This window comes from Muntiacus reevesi, chromosome 4 (genome assembly GCF_963930625.1).
Source record: "Muntiacus reevesi chromosome 4, mMunRee1.1, whole genome shotgun sequence".
NCBI lineage: Eukaryota > Metazoa > Chordata > Mammalia > Artiodactyla > Cervidae > Muntiacus > Muntiacus reevesi.
The window spans coordinates 37,964,204-37,982,559 of record NC_089252.1 but is presented as its reverse complement, the minus strand read 5'-3'; the positions used below and the strand labels follow the sequence as shown (position 1 = coordinate 37,982,559).

Sequence of the window (18,356 nt, the reverse complement as noted above, 5' to 3'; positions counted from 1 at the left end):
TAATTAAGTATTTTAATTACAATGTTGATAAGCAGTTCATAACACTGAGGCTATGTTCTCCAGACTACCTGCACTCCCTGATACCCGTAAGCATGCACAGTGCTTATAAAAATGGTGGCTGATATCTGACTGCAAGCAGGAAAAAAATCTGTGTGCTGGCTCGAGTTGGAGACCATCTCACAATGGCTCTGTGGGAAAATGCTGTTCCTCGCCAATATTCTGTCTCCACAGATTCACACCTATTTCCTCTGATATTCATGGTTTGAAAATTTTTTAAAAATCATGTTCATGAGTTATTCTGAGCTTCTTCAGTAAAACTGGCTGTCATGAAATTAAAAGATGCTTGCTCCTTGGAAGGAAAGCTGGGACAAACCTAGATGAAGTGAAAGTGACAGTGTGAGTCATTCAGTCCTGTCTGACTCTTAGCGATCCTGTGGACTGTAGCCTGACCTGCCAGGCTCCTCTGTCCATGGGATTCTCCAGGCAAGAATACTGGAGTGGGTAGCCATTCCTTTCTCCAGGGGATCTTCTCGACCCAAGGACTGAAGCCAGGTCTTCCTCCTTGCAGGCAGATTCTTTACCATCTGAGCCACAAAGGAGAAGCATCCCTTTGCTGACAAAGGTCTGTATAGTCAAAGCTATGGTTTTTCCAGTAGTCATGTATGGATGTGAAAGCTGGACCATAAAGAAGGCTTAGCACCGAAGAACTGATGCTTTCAAATCGTGGTGCTGGAGAAGACTCTTGAGAGTCCCTTGGACAGTAAGGAGATCCAACCAGTCAATCCTAAAAGAAAATAACCCTGAATATTCATTGGAAGGACTGATGCTGAAGCTGAAGCTCTAATACTTTGGCCACCTGATGGGAAGAGCCGACTTCTTGGAAAAGACTCTGACGTTGGGAAAGATTGAAGGTAGGAGGAGAAGGGGACAGCAGAGGGTAAGATGGTTGGATGGCATCACTGACTCAATGGACATGAGTTTGAGCAAGCTCCAGGAGGCAGTGGAGGACAGAGGAACCTGGCATGCTGCAGTCCATGGGGCCACAAAGAGTCAGACATAACTTAGCGACTGAACAAACAAACGACAGAGACAGTTAACAATTATCAGCAGTTACTATGCAGCAGACACCACCGAAAGTGCTTTAAAAGGTACTGCTGCTGCTGCTAAGTCACTTCAGTCGTGTCCGACTGTTTCAATTCCCCTGACAACCCTATAAGGTAGGTACCAGTGTCTGCATTCTACAGATGCAACAGCCAAAGGTTAGGGAGAAATGCCCCTGTGCCCGTGATTACACCATTGCTAAGGGGTTCGGTCCGGACAGCACTCAGACCGTTCATTCTCGGGGTCTCTGCTCTCCACCACCATGCCACTCTGCTCTCATAAAGTAGAGTCCAGTAAATGCTACGAGTTTTGGACAACACGTCAGGAACTCAAAGGAAGGAGAGATGACTCCCTATTAAAGTTCAGGGAAGACCTCAAGGAGAAGATATGCAGGATTCAGACAGGCAGAGAGAGGCATGTGTGAATTCTGGGCCCCAGGTGAACAAAGCCACAGAGCTAGGGAGGTGCAGAAAGAGGATGGGGTGGACAAGGAGCCCACCATGGCGAGTGGTGTGCCAGAAGGCACAGTGGGAAGACCCTTCAGGTGCCACAGAGAGGCGCTCTGGGCCTTTAACCACTAGGCCATGAAGAGTCTCTAAAGTTTCCCTCAACAAGGTGACATGAGCAGAGACAGTCTTTGGGAAGAGTTATTAGAATTTTTTAAAAGATTAAACTTTTTTTTTCTCTCAGAAGATCATTTTCCTTACTTCTATAAAAGGATATTTGGGGATAAAAATCCCAAAGTCAAGGCATTCTCCATTGGGAGGACTAAGGGACTGAAGCTAACAGGATGAAATTTAATAGGGATGAGAACGAAGTTCTGCAACTTCAGCTGCACATGTTTAGGATGACTGCTTTCTGGCATGAGTAGACCTCATGTGAAAAAGACAAAGAGATGTTGGCCAAATGGAAGGTCAGTACAAGCCAAGATCATTACATGGATGCCAAGAAAGCTACATAATTGAGTCTTAAGTCCCATAGATGTACAGACAGAAAGGGGAGACAGTTGTCCTGAATGCAGCAGAACTGACATTCTGCTCTGGGCACCAGATGGGAGGAGGATACTGATGTCCAGGACTAAATTCAGAGCAGGGTGGATGAACAGAGATCATCAAGAAGCCACACCACATGTGGAAATGCTGTGGACGCACTGCAGACATGTAGAAGGCTCCAAGGACGTGTGTGGTTTCGAATTATGGTGCTGGAGAAGCCTCTGGAGAGTCCCTTGGAGACTCCAGTCAATCAAACTCCAGGAGATCAAACCAGTCAATCCTAAAAGAAATCAACCCTGAATATTCATCGGAAAGACTGATGCTGAAATTGAAGCTCCCATTCAGACCCTTCTGATACTCTGGAAATTATACTACTTCCTGAAAAAGTTTAGGATGGGATTGTCTAATATTGATGTCTGGGTTCTATTTCATAGATTAGAATGCACTTCAAAGGGGCTGCAACCTCTTACTGGTAAGGGGTCTCCACAGACTTGCCTAATTCAAAAGGAGGCTATGCTTTAGGCCTTTTGTTTTGTTAGAAGGACAAAGAGGAGGACAGCAGAGGCAGCAGCAGCAGCAAACAGAGACGGGTCAAGTGATAAATCCTGGGATATTTGAACTAAAATACACTTAAATATTCATGTGTGTGTGCAGGCTAAATCACTTCAGTAGTGTCTGACTCCTTGCGACCCTATGGACCATAGCCCGCCAGGCTCCTCTGTCCATGGGATTCTCTAGGCAAGAATACTGGAGTGGGTTGCCATGCCCTCCTCCAAGGAATCGTCCCATCCAAGAGATTGAACCCAAGTCTCTTAGGTATCCTGTACTTGCAGGCAGGTTCTTTACCACTAGCACCACCTGGGAAGCACAAAATATTCGTAACTACTGAATCATCTGAGGTTGTCAAAGAATGAGAGACAACTGATGCATACCATGCTATTGCACAAGAAGAATCTTCTGAAGTGCGCACACGCTCTGCTGGCCTCATAATAATTACAGTTATATTGCTACAAAGCCCCTGGCTGACTATTCCTGTCACTCCTGTGGATGCCTGACACCAGGCTCTCTAACTACCTTCAGCAGGCAGGACTGGCATGGGGTTCCTGTCTCCATAACTCCAGGACTCCTCTCCAAGTTTACGGAAGCACTTTTTGGGATTAGCATTACAACTCATGGAACAAGAAGAAAAACAGGGTGAAAACAACTCTACTATCACCTACATATTCCAGAAGTTTCATAGTTAAATACCACTTCAGTACACAAATAACAGATACTGAACCTTCTGTCCTTTAAAGCAAAATAATGGACTTTTCATGTCCCAACTAGTGATTGCTGGACTCCTGGAAGATCTAAAACAGAGAACTGCATTTAAGCAGGAGATGATTTTTGCATATCTGACCTCAATTTTACTACCTATTTTCATAAGAGAAAGAAAAACAGTTGAAGTCTTTGTGTTCATTTACTTGTCTATATCTAACAAACAGACAGTGCGTAACAGGGAGCTTCATAGCTCACAGAAATAAGACCTGTTTACCCTGCTCACTTATAAGACCTGAGTCTGTCTGGGACCTAAGCTTTGTAAGCTTATTATTAATTCATCACTCAAGTTGCCTAGCGATGGAAGTCCATCTCATCAGCACTCACATGGTCTCAATAGTTTTTCCCCCTTCGATGATCCACAGGCTTCTCTATCACTAACAAACGAGTCCCTTTCTCTCGCTCCTCCATCCTTCTGTTTAGACAAGCACTTGGGGGCCATGGTCAGCGCTGGTTTCTCTGTCAGCGGTCTCACCTCCAGGTTGCACAACATCTTCAGAGTGAGCTGAAAGGCTTTTGCGTTCTGTCTCCCAAGAAGGCAGTACTCTACCTCCCGTGTCTTTACTGTAACAATAGTGCACATCTCAACTGAGCTGCCTTCACTCCCTGCTTCTGGAAGATTTCCAGGCAGGGTCTGTGTTGACGTCAGCAAGGCTGATTCAGAACACTACCTCCGGGGGTTTAACCAGGCTTTGAAACACATTCCTGCACTCAGCTCAGCTGGGGTCAGTAGGAGGCCTTCCAGTAAATCTGGTACTTCACTTCATCATTCAGCTTATTGCAGACGGGCACTGATTTCCTCTCATCCTCTAAGCTATTTTATTACCTTTCAGATGATTTCTGCTGGGACCTTGGCTGTTAGAGCCTTGCATTCTTATGCCCACTGCCTTCTGAATTCCTTATCTGCAAAAATTGTGCTTGCTTCGGTAACCTAAGCGTTGTTGTTCTGTTTTCCATCTGATTTTTTTTAAAACTTTAGGATCATAAAAATTAAGTCCTTTGTTTATATATTTTCAAATCTAAAGAGAAGTCGTATCTTGTTAAATTTGCCTTTGATTAGCACAGTTGCTCTTCAGTTCATCCCTGGGCTTAGAGTTTAACCAGGGCGTTACCAAATTTGTAAAGATAGAACACATACAGAGAGGGCAGGGCTGTGATTAGATACAGAACTAGAGGGGCGATCACAGTGAAACCACAGAACTGTGAAACTGAAACCTATTTATAAATATAAAGCCAATTCCTTATTACTTCTAAGATTCAAAATTACATACTCTTTATTTAGTAATAATCATCAAAGCACAAAAATGTAACTTTATTTTCACAAATAAATGAGTGCATCAAGCTATTTCCACAATCCTAGATATCATGCTGAAAATTTATCCCGTTATGAACCTTGGTTATGCTTACTACCCCCCTGAAATCTGTGATAAAAATAAATAAACAAAATAAACAAAGACAGTATTTCAGTTAAGCAGCCTTTCTTACCACATTCTAATCTAAAAAGAAGTCTCAATGAGGCCAAAGTAGACTTTACCTTTGATGACAAAATAACACTAGTAAAACAATTTAAAAACAACAAAAAAACAGACTTGCAAAATATAAAGATGATGCTACTTAAATAAAAAGAACCCAAAACACAGTGAAGCAAATGATTCTAATCCGATTCAAAGGAAATGAATTTCAAATAAACAACAAAACCATCGTTCCTGATTCTTCACTTTCCCCCAAAAGACAACACAGAGGACAAGAAAAGGCAGAAAAAGAAAACAGAAGTGCAGTAAGGAGCCTTGACACGTGGCTGTATGGGTCACAGTGCTCTAAGAGTTAAACATGAAACGAGGTAAACAGACCATGGAAATCTTCCTGGGGAGAGCATGCACTTGTGTTTCTTGAAGTAGACCCTCTACTTGCGATTAATCAGATGAATTTTTGGTGTTGCGTGTACACTCTAACCCAGGCACCAATGTCTCAAAGAAGCTGCCTAAGAAAAGAGCAGAAAGAGGGCAGGAAAAGATCAGAGGAAATGGACAGAGGCAGTCACACAAACCCCACACCAGATCAGGGCAGGCAGGCACAAAATGAGAACCTCTTTCTCACCCACGTGTCTTCTCTATGAACCAGGCCAAGACACTCAGCCATTTCCCCTTGGAGCCATTTGCCCCATCACTGAAATCAGAGGAAAGACTGGTAGCCCCACCAAAGAAATGTTTTAATTCCATTAAAGGGTGGAAGAGCTTGCTTGGGTAATAGAGTCTCCCTCGGCAGATGTTTCTAAGATTAGATAATCATCTGGAAAGATTAGATCAGTTTAAACTCCCAGGCAAAAACAGGAACTGGAAGCAAAACACCTCCAAGTCATTCATTTTTAAGCATCTATTAAGATCCCATTTTAACCAGTCTTCTCAAATTAGTAACAGGGTGTACCTACTTCCCTTCTATATTTGGGCTTTAGAAACTTACATTCACACCATAACAAAAACAGTGAAAGGTTAAAAAGTTAACCACTTACTGTCACTTAACACTATGCACCAATAATCTAATGAAAAAAAGCCCCACCCATGCATTCACTGAAAAATGGATTTAAAACAAACAAAAAAGTTACAACAACTGTCTGCTTTCTCCTTGCCTCTCATAAATGAAAGGGGGGGGGGGGGGGGGAATCAGTCAGCAGAAAGAAGCCTATAGCCCAAAATATTAATTGAGGAAGTGCTCTGAAACTTACCTCTTAGCAGGTTAAGAGTGTCATGAATACTATCAAGGGAGATGGACGCTCAAAACATCTCTATGGCCGGGTGTCCTCACGGCCCAGGGGTGGGGAGGCATCTTCCGGCCCACTGCACACACACACCCCCTCCACCACCTGCAGAGTTCTGCCTCTCTCTCCACGTGGGAGCCAGGATCTGTCCCGCGGCTGCCTCCAGCTCTGCGGGCCAGAGAAACAAAGCGCTGCGAGGGAGCCTCTCCTCGGAGTGAAGAACAATTCCCAGCGCACGCGAGCTATTTAAAGAGGTGGTGCCTGCGAGACCAATGAGCCTTCCTGTTTGTGTCCCGGCTCAAATTTTCATCCATTTCCGAATGAAGACTGCATGCAGAGTGTAATCAGCCCGGAGAAGGCTGAGATTTACACAAACCTGTGCTGTGTGCAAGGGTGATTTTTTGAAATGGTTTTTCCCTTTCCTTCTCTTCTCCGCTAAGTAGACATGAGGCGTTATTAAAAGCACTTTGGGGAAAGTCAAAATCAAAACCTATACCTGTTGTCATCTGGTAAAAGTTGTTCTAACTCCTGAAAGTTTCTTAACCTGAAGTGTAGAAAGGAAAGACTGTGTGGATGATTGATCCAATGTCTCTCAAGTAAAACGCAGAGAAAAACCATGAGATTCATGGTAAGAAAGTAAGGGTTTGATTCAAAAAAACCGTCGTTTACTAGCCTTCAGAAAAGAAACGGACCCAATCTCTCTGGGTCTCAGTTTCTTTGCCTGAATATATGGGATCAGTAACACGTGCTTTGTATGTCTGCTTGTGAGGACTGCGTAAGATGATTGGAAAAGACCCCACACTGTGCCCAATAAAGTCAGAGTATGTGGTCATTACATCATGGCATCCAGGTGCCCAGTGGCTGTTACAAACATTATTAGTAGCTGGATAAAAAGAGAGAAGCCTGGCGGGCTACAGTCCGTGGGGTCACAAAAGAATTGGACACAACTCGACGACTAAACAACAACAACAAGAGCAAATACCTCTCCTCACTTCTCTCCAAAATTACACAAAATATAAACTATACAAAATTACACAAAATATGCATTTGTTTGCCTATGTGCTGACTGCCTCCCCACTGGCACCCAGGCTGCCAGAAAGTCAAAGACTTCACTGGGAATGCTGGTTTTTAACAATAGCCCCAGTACCCAGAACACTTTCCTGCACATCAGTTCAGTTCAGTTCAGTTCAGTTCAGTCGCTTAGTCGTGTTGGACTCTTTGCAACCCCATGAATCGCAGCACACCAGCATATAGTAACATGCAATAAATAATTGCTAAATAAATGAATAGATAAATGCAACATTTTGGGCAAAATCAAGCACAGAGCTCTACACATGGTAAGCCTGTAACAAATATGTATCACATCAGTGAATGTACAGCCACTTTTTTAATAGAAAAACATCCCAGGAAAAATGCAAATGTGATAGAATTTTAAAACATGTTGGAACTCTGAAAAACATTTCAGATAAATATGAGTGTATGTTTTGTTAGGTCACCCAGTTCTAAATACATAATTAAGATGGTTCTTGAAGTGAAGTGAAGTTAAAGTCTTATCATGTTCGACTCTACAACTCCATGGACTGTAGCTCACCAGGCTCCTCTGTCCATGGAATTCTCCAGGCAAGAATACTGGAGTGGGTTGCCATGCCCTTCTCCAGAGGATCTTCTCTACCCAGGGATCGAACCTGGGTCTTCTGCATTGCAGGCAGATTCTTTACCATCTGAGGCACCAGGGAAACCCACAAACTTCTTACTCATGGAGGAACCATTTCAAGAACAAACTCAGCTAAACCTTTTCAGCAAATTAATTCATATTGGATACTGTAACTAATATCCACGAACTTCTTATCTCACGGCTACTAGTTACAATATCCAATGTGAATTAATTCGCTGAAAAAGTTTAGCTTAATTTGTTCCTAAAATCCTTCCTGTTTTTGGGCCTGTTTTTGTTCATAGTGGAAACTCTTTCTTTTGCTGTCCTTTAAGTTGGAGTTTGGTGGTGATGGGATTGGATGAGAACTCTGATTTTTTTTAAGAGCATTATCCAGACAAGAAGGCTAGAGATGCTTGGTCGCTTGTGGCTCTTATGATCCGACTACTGATGTTTAATATAACATAACAACATGCCTGGAGACGGGAGGGTCATGGGGACCTGGAACAATAGATTTAGTTTTGAGCCTTCACATTATTGCCTGAATCCAGGTCAAGCTAGTTCAGGTCACTAGAGACTAAAAATCAATTCTTTGATGGCTGCTCACTAATCTATTACGTGTAAAGAAGAAAGCAACTTGAGTGGATATTTGTTCATTCTATAAAATTACCATGAGAGGCAAGATCCTGAATCTTAAAAGGTCATGTGAAATGTAATTCCCTCTTCGAAGGGTTTCTCTTGCTTTGCTTAAGAAATAGGACCCCACTTCCAAGTTTCTCTTTCCTTCTCTGCACTCTTTCAGGCTCCTGCTTTATAGACAGAATAAGAGCTGTCCTACCACAGGTCTTTCTACAAGCGTTAAAAGTGGAATATCAAGATTTAAAGTTGCTCCCTTTGAATGAAGTCATTTTAGTTTCAAAATATGAGGAAGCGCCTCGTGATCACTGAACCTGAAAGTTCTACTGGTTTTGGCCAGCGAAGAAGAATCTCTGAAGAACAGAGTCACGACCAAATAAAAACAGAATTTATTACCTTTAATAACTGTCTGTTCTGTTTTTCTAAGTTAGAATTTTAGACACTGATGTTAAGGCTTTCTACATCCCTCCTCCTCCTCCTCTCATGGCTCCCCCCATGCTAGAGAAATTTTTAATTGAGTAATTAATGATTTTAAAGAAGCTTCTAAATCAACTTTTGACAGCTTCCAGCAACAAGGCTTTCTCACCTTACCTGTAGTTTCCAGTGTGATAAATATCAGCCTACAAGGAGCTTGTGAATTCAACACTGAGGGTTATCAAGTGAGGCTTAAATGCCTCCAGAAACATGCATGATTGTGGGGAGTGGGGGGTGAACTGTGAAAACTACCATCCGGTCGTCAAGTTTCTTCTTCATCTAATGAAGAAAGAACGTCTTTAAGCAGTTCTTCGAGAAGTTCTAACACTCTCCCCCTTCCCTGGGGAAGCAGATGTACCCTGCTAGCTGTTTTCTATAAAACAGTTTTATTGCCCTAGTTATTAATACTAACAGACTTAGTCAAGATATCATTGTGTATGGTTAACGAATAAAAAGAAAACTTAAGTTACTGATTACAGGGTCTCCTTACGCTTATTTCTATCATTATTTGAGACTATATATCTCATTTGAATAAACATTTATCTAATGCTACAGAAAGCACAAAAATCAATCTGGTAAGGGACAAGAACTTATAGGCATGACTAACAGGAGCAAATATCACAGAACACATTATCCCAAAGAATACCATTACTAGCTATAATACACTGGACAACAGAATGATAATGAATATTTCCTTTCTGCCATGTGTTGTTTTATAGGACAGCACATTTCCTGTCAGCTGACTCGAATGAGTAAAATAAAGTCACATTGAAAGATTAATCTTATTGATAAGGATGCATTTTGATGGCAATTAATTCTAAGAGGTTAGGGCTATTTCTCTTCCAAAATGAGGAACGAAGAAGATAGTATTTCTCCTTCCTTTCCTCCTCCTCAACTGGCTGTGGGTAAGGGCTCAGTTAAACGCTTTAAAGACATAAGGTTCTTATCCTCCATCAATTCACAAACTGGTGAGACAGGTACAGAAACATCGAGTACACGGTAGCATGTAGTAAAGGAGAAAGGATCACCAAAGGTCAAGAGTGCAAGGCTGGAGAAGGGAAGGACAGGTCAAGGGCTTTGTCACTTCCAAGCTGTTTGATCTTCCAGAAACTTCATCCCTCTAAGCCTCACTTTTCTCAAGGATAAAGCAGAGATCATACTAGTATCTGCTTCCCAGGGCTCTGATGAAAATTAAATGAATTTATGAATTCATTTCACAGCCTGTGTGGCAGCTGAGCCTGTGGACTGAGTGTACGACTTTGGGGGAAGGATGTCTGAACAGTACAGCTCTATGACTTCCACATTTTAGGACAAAGGGCATGCCCAAGGACAAAGAGAAATATTTTTTGAAGATAAAAAGCTAAATAAATTCATAAGAAGACCCTGACCATCCTAAATGTGCATTCACTGAAACAAAAGGCTTCAAAATAGTTGACGTAAAAACTCTTAGAACTGAAATCCCAGTAACAGTTGAAGAGTTCAATACTCCATGCTCAGCAACAACACATAGAATAAAACAGAAAATCAAGAAAAATAGAAAACTTAAATAGCATCAACCAAATCAACTTAATGGATACTTTTAGAATACTCTTACCCAAAAGAGCAGAATATATTCTCTTTAAGTTTACAGGAGTATCACCAAGATAAATCATATGCCAGATCACAAAACAAAGCTTTATAAATTCTGAAGGATGGAACTCATACAAAGTATGTTTTCTGATGACAAAGGAATTCATTTAGAAATCAGAAAAGAAAAATATCTAGAAAATTCCTAAATATTGAAAGTTAAAGGACACACTTTTTAAAAATCCATATATCAAAGAAGAAATCCCAAGGGAAATCAGAAAATATTTTTAACTGAATAATAAGAAAACTACAACATATCAATATTAGCAGGATACTGCTAAAGCGATCCTTAGAGATTGCTTTATTTTGTATTTTATAGAATTAAATAGAATTAAATGGTTATTAAAATGGAAGAATGAATGACCTAAGCTTCTATCTTAGGAAGCTAGTAAAAGAAGAACAAATTAAGCCTAAAATAAATCAAAGCAAAGAAATAATTGAGATAAGAATGAACAAAAATTAATGCAAGAAAGATTAAACAGATGAAAGAGAAAAATTGTTTAAAAGCTAGGTTTGGGAAAAGATGAACAGAAATGGTAAATCTGTAGCTATTTTATCAAGAAGATAAAAGACAAAAATTAGCAGTATTAGGAAAGAAAAAGAGGATGGCCCTAAAAATCCTCAAGACAGAAAATGGACATTAACAGCATACTATAAACAACTATGGGTTTCCACAGTGACTCGGTGCTAAAGAATCCTCCTGCAATGCAGGAGACACAAGTTTGATCCCTAGGTCAGGAAGAGCCCCTGGTGGAGGAAATGGCAACCCACTCCAGTATTCTTGGCTGGAAAAATCCCATGGACAGAGGAGCCTGGTGAGCTACAGTCCATGGGGTCACAAAAGAGTCAGACACAACTAAGAGACTAAACAACAACAATAAACAACCATAACCCAAGAAATTCAACAACTTACATGCAATGGACAGATTCTTTGAAAGACACAAACTACGAAAATTGACAGCAGAAGAAATGGAATCTACCTATATTCATGTTGAATACTGACTGATGATTTCATTATACTTTTTACACAGTAGTAATTCATTTATAGATAAGTGAAAACTAGCCTCACCAGTGTGATAACCTCAGCTTCAAAAGTTCTTATGCCAGTGAAAATTAAAAACCTGAAAGATACTGCATGGCTACAGATACAGCAGGAAGAGAAAATTAAGGGTGAATGAATACAGCCAAAGTCATGGCATTTGCATAATTACAGCAAAATTATTATTATTTAATACTCTTAATTACAAGCAGGTTTTAAAATAAGTTTTAATATGTGTCTAGATCTCAACAGATCTCTTTCTTGTAATTAAAAAGTTTGGAAGTGAAAGTATTGCTTCTGTCACAACACAAAGGGTCCTGAGTAGATTCCTAGGAAGGAAAGAAGCAAGATGATTGACAAGAGGAAGTGTGCTTTGAGTCCAGGAGAGCAAACAGTTCTTGTTTACTGCAAGCTGTGAACAGCCAGCTTTGACTATTAGCAGCTATGAGCCAATGATTATTAACTCAACTGCATAGTGAGGGCAGGAAGTCACAGCATGACTGTTGCTTTTATGCTGTACTTCTAGTAAAACTTGATTTTATTGCCCATTTCCAATAGCTCTTGGGCTTGGGTGGTAAGCTACAGCCTTTTAGTAATTCTGCAAAGGATGCAGCTGGTGAGAAAAATGTAATCACATATGAATCCAACAAGGAAGAACAAATAAAAACAAAACACAATTCTCCACTTACAAGTCAAACAAGTTATGTGACTTACCTAAGAGGTTGTGTCTCTAAATTCTAATCATTAGTGATCACTAATAAAGGAAACATTTTATTTTTCTCAAGTGTTTATATTTCTTATATTGGGAAGTCAAAGAACAGGCTAGACTTTTCATAGGGAGATATGTACAATCAAGAAGTCATGCAGGCTTAAAATAATGACAATAAAACCCTTTAGATGTTTTCTACATTCTGATTAGGTATTTTAAGTACTTTACATGTACTAACTAATCTCATCCTCTGTACCACCCAATGAGATTGAACTACTACTTCCATCATTTTACAGATCAAGAAATAGAAGTGCAGAGAGGTTATGTAACTTGCCCAGGATTGCACAGCTAGGCTCCGATGCTGTAAAAACTGAAGAATAATTTCCCAATGTGCCAGTTACTACCTCTGCTTTCACATTACAGGAATTAACATTTTTACAAGTTTTCGGTTTTTTTTTTTTTTTACTTCTGGGAATGACATTTTTTGCCTGTATGGTTTTAACCTGAATCAGGAAAAATACAATATGAGGAAACAGTACTGCAACACAGGTCTGTGAGCTTCTCAGTAGCAGGCTATTTGCTGGGATGCAGAGCATTTTCAGTAATACAGCAGCACGCTCCCAAGGCAACAAGCCCATCTGTGAACAGTGTAGTGAGACGGTGTTAACATTAAAAGGCAAGCAAGGTGGAGCTGAGACCAGCGAAGCTGCCTGTCTTCCCGGATCCAGAGGACAAAGAAATCAATTCTGTCTCAAAAGCAAAACTTAATGAACCCCCATATCTTGGAATGAGCAAAGGATGTGACATCTGTCTACAGAAACTTGTCTTGGAAACTCGATCTATAAGACGAGAAAAATCATACTTGCTCAAGTATTCTCTTTGAGTAGAAGACCTACAAGGAAGATGCAATCACTAGTTGATGTTTACATGACTTCTGGAAGGGAAAGGGAAAACACTAAACATTTATCGAGCCCCCAGGTTGAGCCAAACACTGTTATGTCGTTCCCATTTCACCTGATTAAATCTTGACAGCGTATCCAGAAGGTATTATTCTCCCCATTCCTAAGGTCTAAAAACCTGAGGACAAAAGAGGTTATATAAAGTGCAAGCAATAGATGTTAAAGCAAATTCTGTACCTCAAACCAGAGAATAGGGTATAGTTCAGCAGGTAAAGAATCTGCCTGCAATACAGGAAACACAGCTTCCATCCCTGGATTGGGAAAATCCCCTGGAGAAGGAAATGGCAACCCACCCCAGTATTCTTGCCTGGAGCATTCCATGGTCAGAGGAGCCTGGCAGGCTATGGTTCATTGGGTTGCAAAGAGTCGGACATGACTGAAGCAATTTAGCACACGATTTAGCAAGATTAAGAAATTAACTCTGATATATAAATCTTACTGTGTGGCAGTCACTGTTCCAAGGTCTTTACTTACAGTGATGTCATTAATCCTCATGATAAGTCTACTAGATTAATTCTGCTATTAATATTATCCCCAATGAGGAAATTGAGCAGCTGAAGAGCCAAATAACTTGCCGAAGTCAGTAGCAGAGCCAGGAAAATGCTCTTCAACACTGACTTGGTTCTTTTAAAGCTAACAGAGGGGAATTCCCTGGAAGTCCAGCGGTTAGGACTCCACGCTCTCTCTTCCGGGGCTATGGGTTTGCTTGCGGGTCAGGGAACTAAGATCCAACAATCTGGGATAAATAAAAACCTGGACTTCTCCAGGTTCAGGATGCCTCAGCCCTCTTCAGGATGAGAGTCACCTCATCACTGAGACTTCAGTTTAAAGATTAAACTTTCGGTGTCTTTCTCTATTCTTGCCTACAAAAATAAAGTCTGCTCAGCAAATTAATTGAATAAATAAAATGAAAGAAGTCCACTTTAAAAAAAAAAAAAAAAAAAACGCTAACAGAGTTGAACATTTCAATACTGGAGAGGCTGAAAGTGAAACCGGCATAGGACCAAAATGGCCCAATTCCTTTGTAACTAATATATGAACCCCAATAACTGAGACATATACTAATTTAACTGATTTTTGTGTTTCTTGATAATATAGGAAAACTACTTAAATGTTGTCCCAGAATGATATTCATTTTAGAAAACACAGGATGCATTTCAGAGCATCTGGACTCAGGCATAGGATGACCATATGTGCTGGCTTGTTTAGAAAAATCCCAGTTTATACCTGCTGTAAACAGTGAAAGACTTTATTTCTCTTGGGCTCCAAAATCACCATGGACAGTGAGTGCAGCCATGAAATTAAAAGACGCTTGCTCCTTGGAAGAAAAGCTATGACAAGCCTAGACAGCATATTAAAAAGCAGAGACATCACTTTGCTGACAAAGGTCCGTAGAGTTGAAGCTATGGTTTTTCCAGTAGTCATGTATGGATGTGAGAGTTGGACCATAAAGAAGGTTAAGCACCAAAGAATTGATACTTTCGAACTGTGACGCTGGAGAAGACTCTTGAGAATCCCTTGGACTGCAACGAGATCAAACCAGTCAATCCTAAAGGAAATCAACCCTGAATATTCATTAGAAGGACTGATGCTGAAGATGAAGCTCCAATACTTTGGCCACCTGATGCGAAGAGCCAGTTCACTGGAAAAGACCCTGATACTGGGAAAGATAGAAGGCAGGAGGAGGAAACAACAAAGGACGAGATGGCTGGATGGCATTATGGACTCAGTGGACAGGAGTTTGAGCAAGCTCAGGGAGATAGTGAAGGACAGGGAAGCCTGGCGTGCCACAGTCCATGGGGTCGCAAAGGGTCAGACATGACTGAGCAACTGAACAACAATACCTGCTGATCAGACATGATTGGATAGCACTTGCTTTCACTTTCAAAAGTGTTCCATTTTGGACAACGAAGCACACAGTCATCTCACTTAGGCACAACCAGTGCAACTGGCACAAGTCAAATTGCACAAGATTCAGAGCCAATTTCCTTTTCATATAATTTTCAAGTCATTCTTTTCAGCAACTCTAGAAGCTATTGGTCTATGTCAACAACAACCAACCCTTGGTTCACTTTTCACTGTTGGTACTGACTCTTTTATCTTTATGTACATTTTTGTTTGTTTCATGGTCCCATATCCATGCTTTCTATTTAACAATAATCTTCCACTTAGTTTTTCCTACTGATAAAATTAATTAGGATTACTGATTAACTCTAAAACTTCTAAAAGGCAAAATCAACACAAAACAAACACCATCCTTCCCCAATTCAAAACATACCTAATTTTAAAACTTTCTGGGCACCTAAAGTCATGTAGAGTTGTCTCTATAAACGCTAGTTTAACATCATATATGTTCACAAAAGAGAGAGTTCTACTGACCTTTCCATCTCAAACATTTTACAGATTTGGTACATGACCACGGGAATTTCAAATAATCTCACATTCATCTTCTGAGAATCATAGTCTGTATGAAAACTGTTCTGTGTTGCACTTGGTTTAAATAATTCTGATCCTTTCATCTCCTTATCCGAAAATCTGTCATTTTTACCATCATGAACTCAGTAGTCCTCTTCCCCGTTTCTCTTTTTTTCTGCCTCTTCCTACCTTCAAACACTTCATTTTCTTCTGGCCCTTTGGCCAAGTTACTCTCTTTCCTCCTCCAATACTTTCCAGCCTATGACAATCACTCAAATGACACTTTTGTCCTTAAAGATTCCATTGTCACTTTTAAGAAATAAGTAGCACAGACAACACTGAAATACAAAGGATCATAAGAGACTACTACCAGCGGCTCTATGCCAATAAAATGGACAATTTGGATGAAATGGACAAATTCTTAGAAAAGTATAACTTTCCAAAACTGAACCAGGAAGAAATAGAAGATCTTAACAGACCCATCACAAGCAAGGAAATCGAAACTGTAATCAAAAAATCTTCCAGCAAACAAAAGCCCAGGACCAGATGGCTTCACAGTTGAATTCTACCAAAAATTTAGAGAAGAGCTAACACCTATCTTACTCAAACTCTTGCAGAAAATTGCAGATGAAGGTAAACTTCCAAACTCATTCTATGAGGCCACCATCACCCTAATTCCAAAACCAGACAAAGATGCCACAAAAAAAGAAAACTACAGGCCAATATCACTGATGAACATAGATGCAAAAATCCTTAACAAAATTCTAGCAAACAGAATCCAACAACATATTAAAAAAATCATACACCATGACCAAGTGGGCTTTATCCCAGGAATGCAAGGATTCTTTAATATCCGCAAATCAATCAACGTAATACACCACATTAACAAATTGGAAGATAAAAACCATATGATTATCTCAATAGATGCAGAGAAAGCCTTTGACAAAATTCAACACTCATTTATGATTAAAACTCTCCAGAAAGCAGGAATAGAAGGAACATACCTCAACATAATAAAAGCTATATATGACAAACCCACAGCAAGCATTACCCTCAATGGTGGAAAATTGAAAGCATTTCCCCTGAAATCAGGAACAAAACAAGGGTGCCCACTCTCACCACTACTATTCAACATAGTGTTGGAAGTTTTGGCCACAGCAATCAGAGCAGAAAAAGATGTAAAAGGAATCCAGATAGGAAAAGAAGTGAAACTCTCGCTGTTTGCAGATGACATGATCCTCTACATAGAAAACCCTAAAGATTCTTCCAGAAAATTACTAGAGCTAATCAATGAATATAGTAAAGTTGAGGATGTAAAATTAACACACAGAAATCCCTTGCATTCCTATATACTAACAATGAAAAAACAGAAAGAGAAATTAAGGAAACAATACCATTCACCATTGCAACAAAAAGAATAAAATACTTAGGAGTATATCTACCTAAAGAAACAAAAGACCTATACATAGAAAACTATAAAACATTGATGAAAGAAATCAAAGAGGACACAAACAGATGGAGAAACATACCGTGTTCATGGATTGGAAGAATGAATATTGTCAAAATGGCTATTCTACCCAAAGCAATCTATAGATTCAATGCAATCCCTATCAAGCTACCAACGGTATTTTTCACAGAACTAGAACAAATAATTTCACAATTTGTATGGAAATACAAAAAACCTCGAATAGCCAAAGTAATCTTGAGAAAGAAGAATGGAACTGGAGGAATCAACCTGCCTGACTTCAGACTCCACTACAAAGCCACAGTCATCAAGACAGTATGGTACTGGCACAAAGACAGAAATATAGATCAATGGAACAGAATAGAAAGTCCAGAGATAAATCCACGAACCTATGGGCACCTTATCTTTGACAAAGGAGGCAAGGATATACAATGGAAAAAAGACAAACTCTTTAACAAGTAGTGCTGGGAAAACTGGTCAACCACTTGTAAAAGAATGAAACTAGAACACTTTCTAACACCATACACAAAAATAAACTCAAAATGGATTAAAGATCTAAATGTAAGACCAGAAACTATAAAACTCCTAGAGGAGAACATAGGCAAAACACTCTCTGACATAAATCTCAGCAAGATCCTCTATGACCCACCTCCCAGAATATTGGAAATAAAAGCAAAACTAAACAAATAGGACCTAATGAAACTTAAAAGCTTCTGCACTACAAAGGAAACTATAATTAAGGTGAAAAGACAACCCTCAGATTGGGAGAAAATAATAGCAAATGAAGAAACAGACAAAGGATTAATCTCAAAAATATACAAGCAACTCCTGAAGCTCAATTCCAGAAAAATAAATGACCCAATCAAAAAATGGGCCAAAGAACTAAACAGACATTTCTCCAAAGAAACAGATGGCTAACAAACACATGAAAAGATGCTCAACATCACTCATTATTAGAGAAATGCAAATCAAAACCACAATGAGGTACCATTACACGCCAGTCAGGATGGCTGCTATCCAAAAGTCTACAAGCAATAAATGCTGGAGAGGGTGCGGAGAAAAGGGAACCCTCTTACACTGTTGGTGGGAATGCAAACTAGTACAGTCATTATGGAAAACAGTGTGGAGATTTCTTTAAAAACTGGAAATAGAACTGCCATATGACCCAGCAATACCACTACTGGGCATACACACTGAGGAAACCAGATCTGAAAGAG

At 40.0% G+C, this 18,356-nt stretch overlaps 1 protein-coding gene across 2 annotated transcripts in view; it reads right to left on the bottom strand.

The window, feature by feature from the left end:
* The window catches only part of ARHGAP28 (Rho GTPase activating protein 28), a 138,000-nt gene that overhangs the window by 94,191 nt on the left and 25,453 nt on the right, over positions 1–18,356 (bottom strand). Inside the window, exon 1 of one of the 2 annotated variants that reach the window (XM_065932551.1) lies at positions 6,133–6,358. The exons of the other annotated variant lie outside the window; for it this stretch is intronic. The gene's annotated coding sequence lies outside the window, so the exon portion shown is untranslated. Of the gene's footprint in view, positions 1–6,132; positions 6,359–18,356 lie in introns of those variants that run through there. 2 annotated transcript variants of the gene reach the window in all.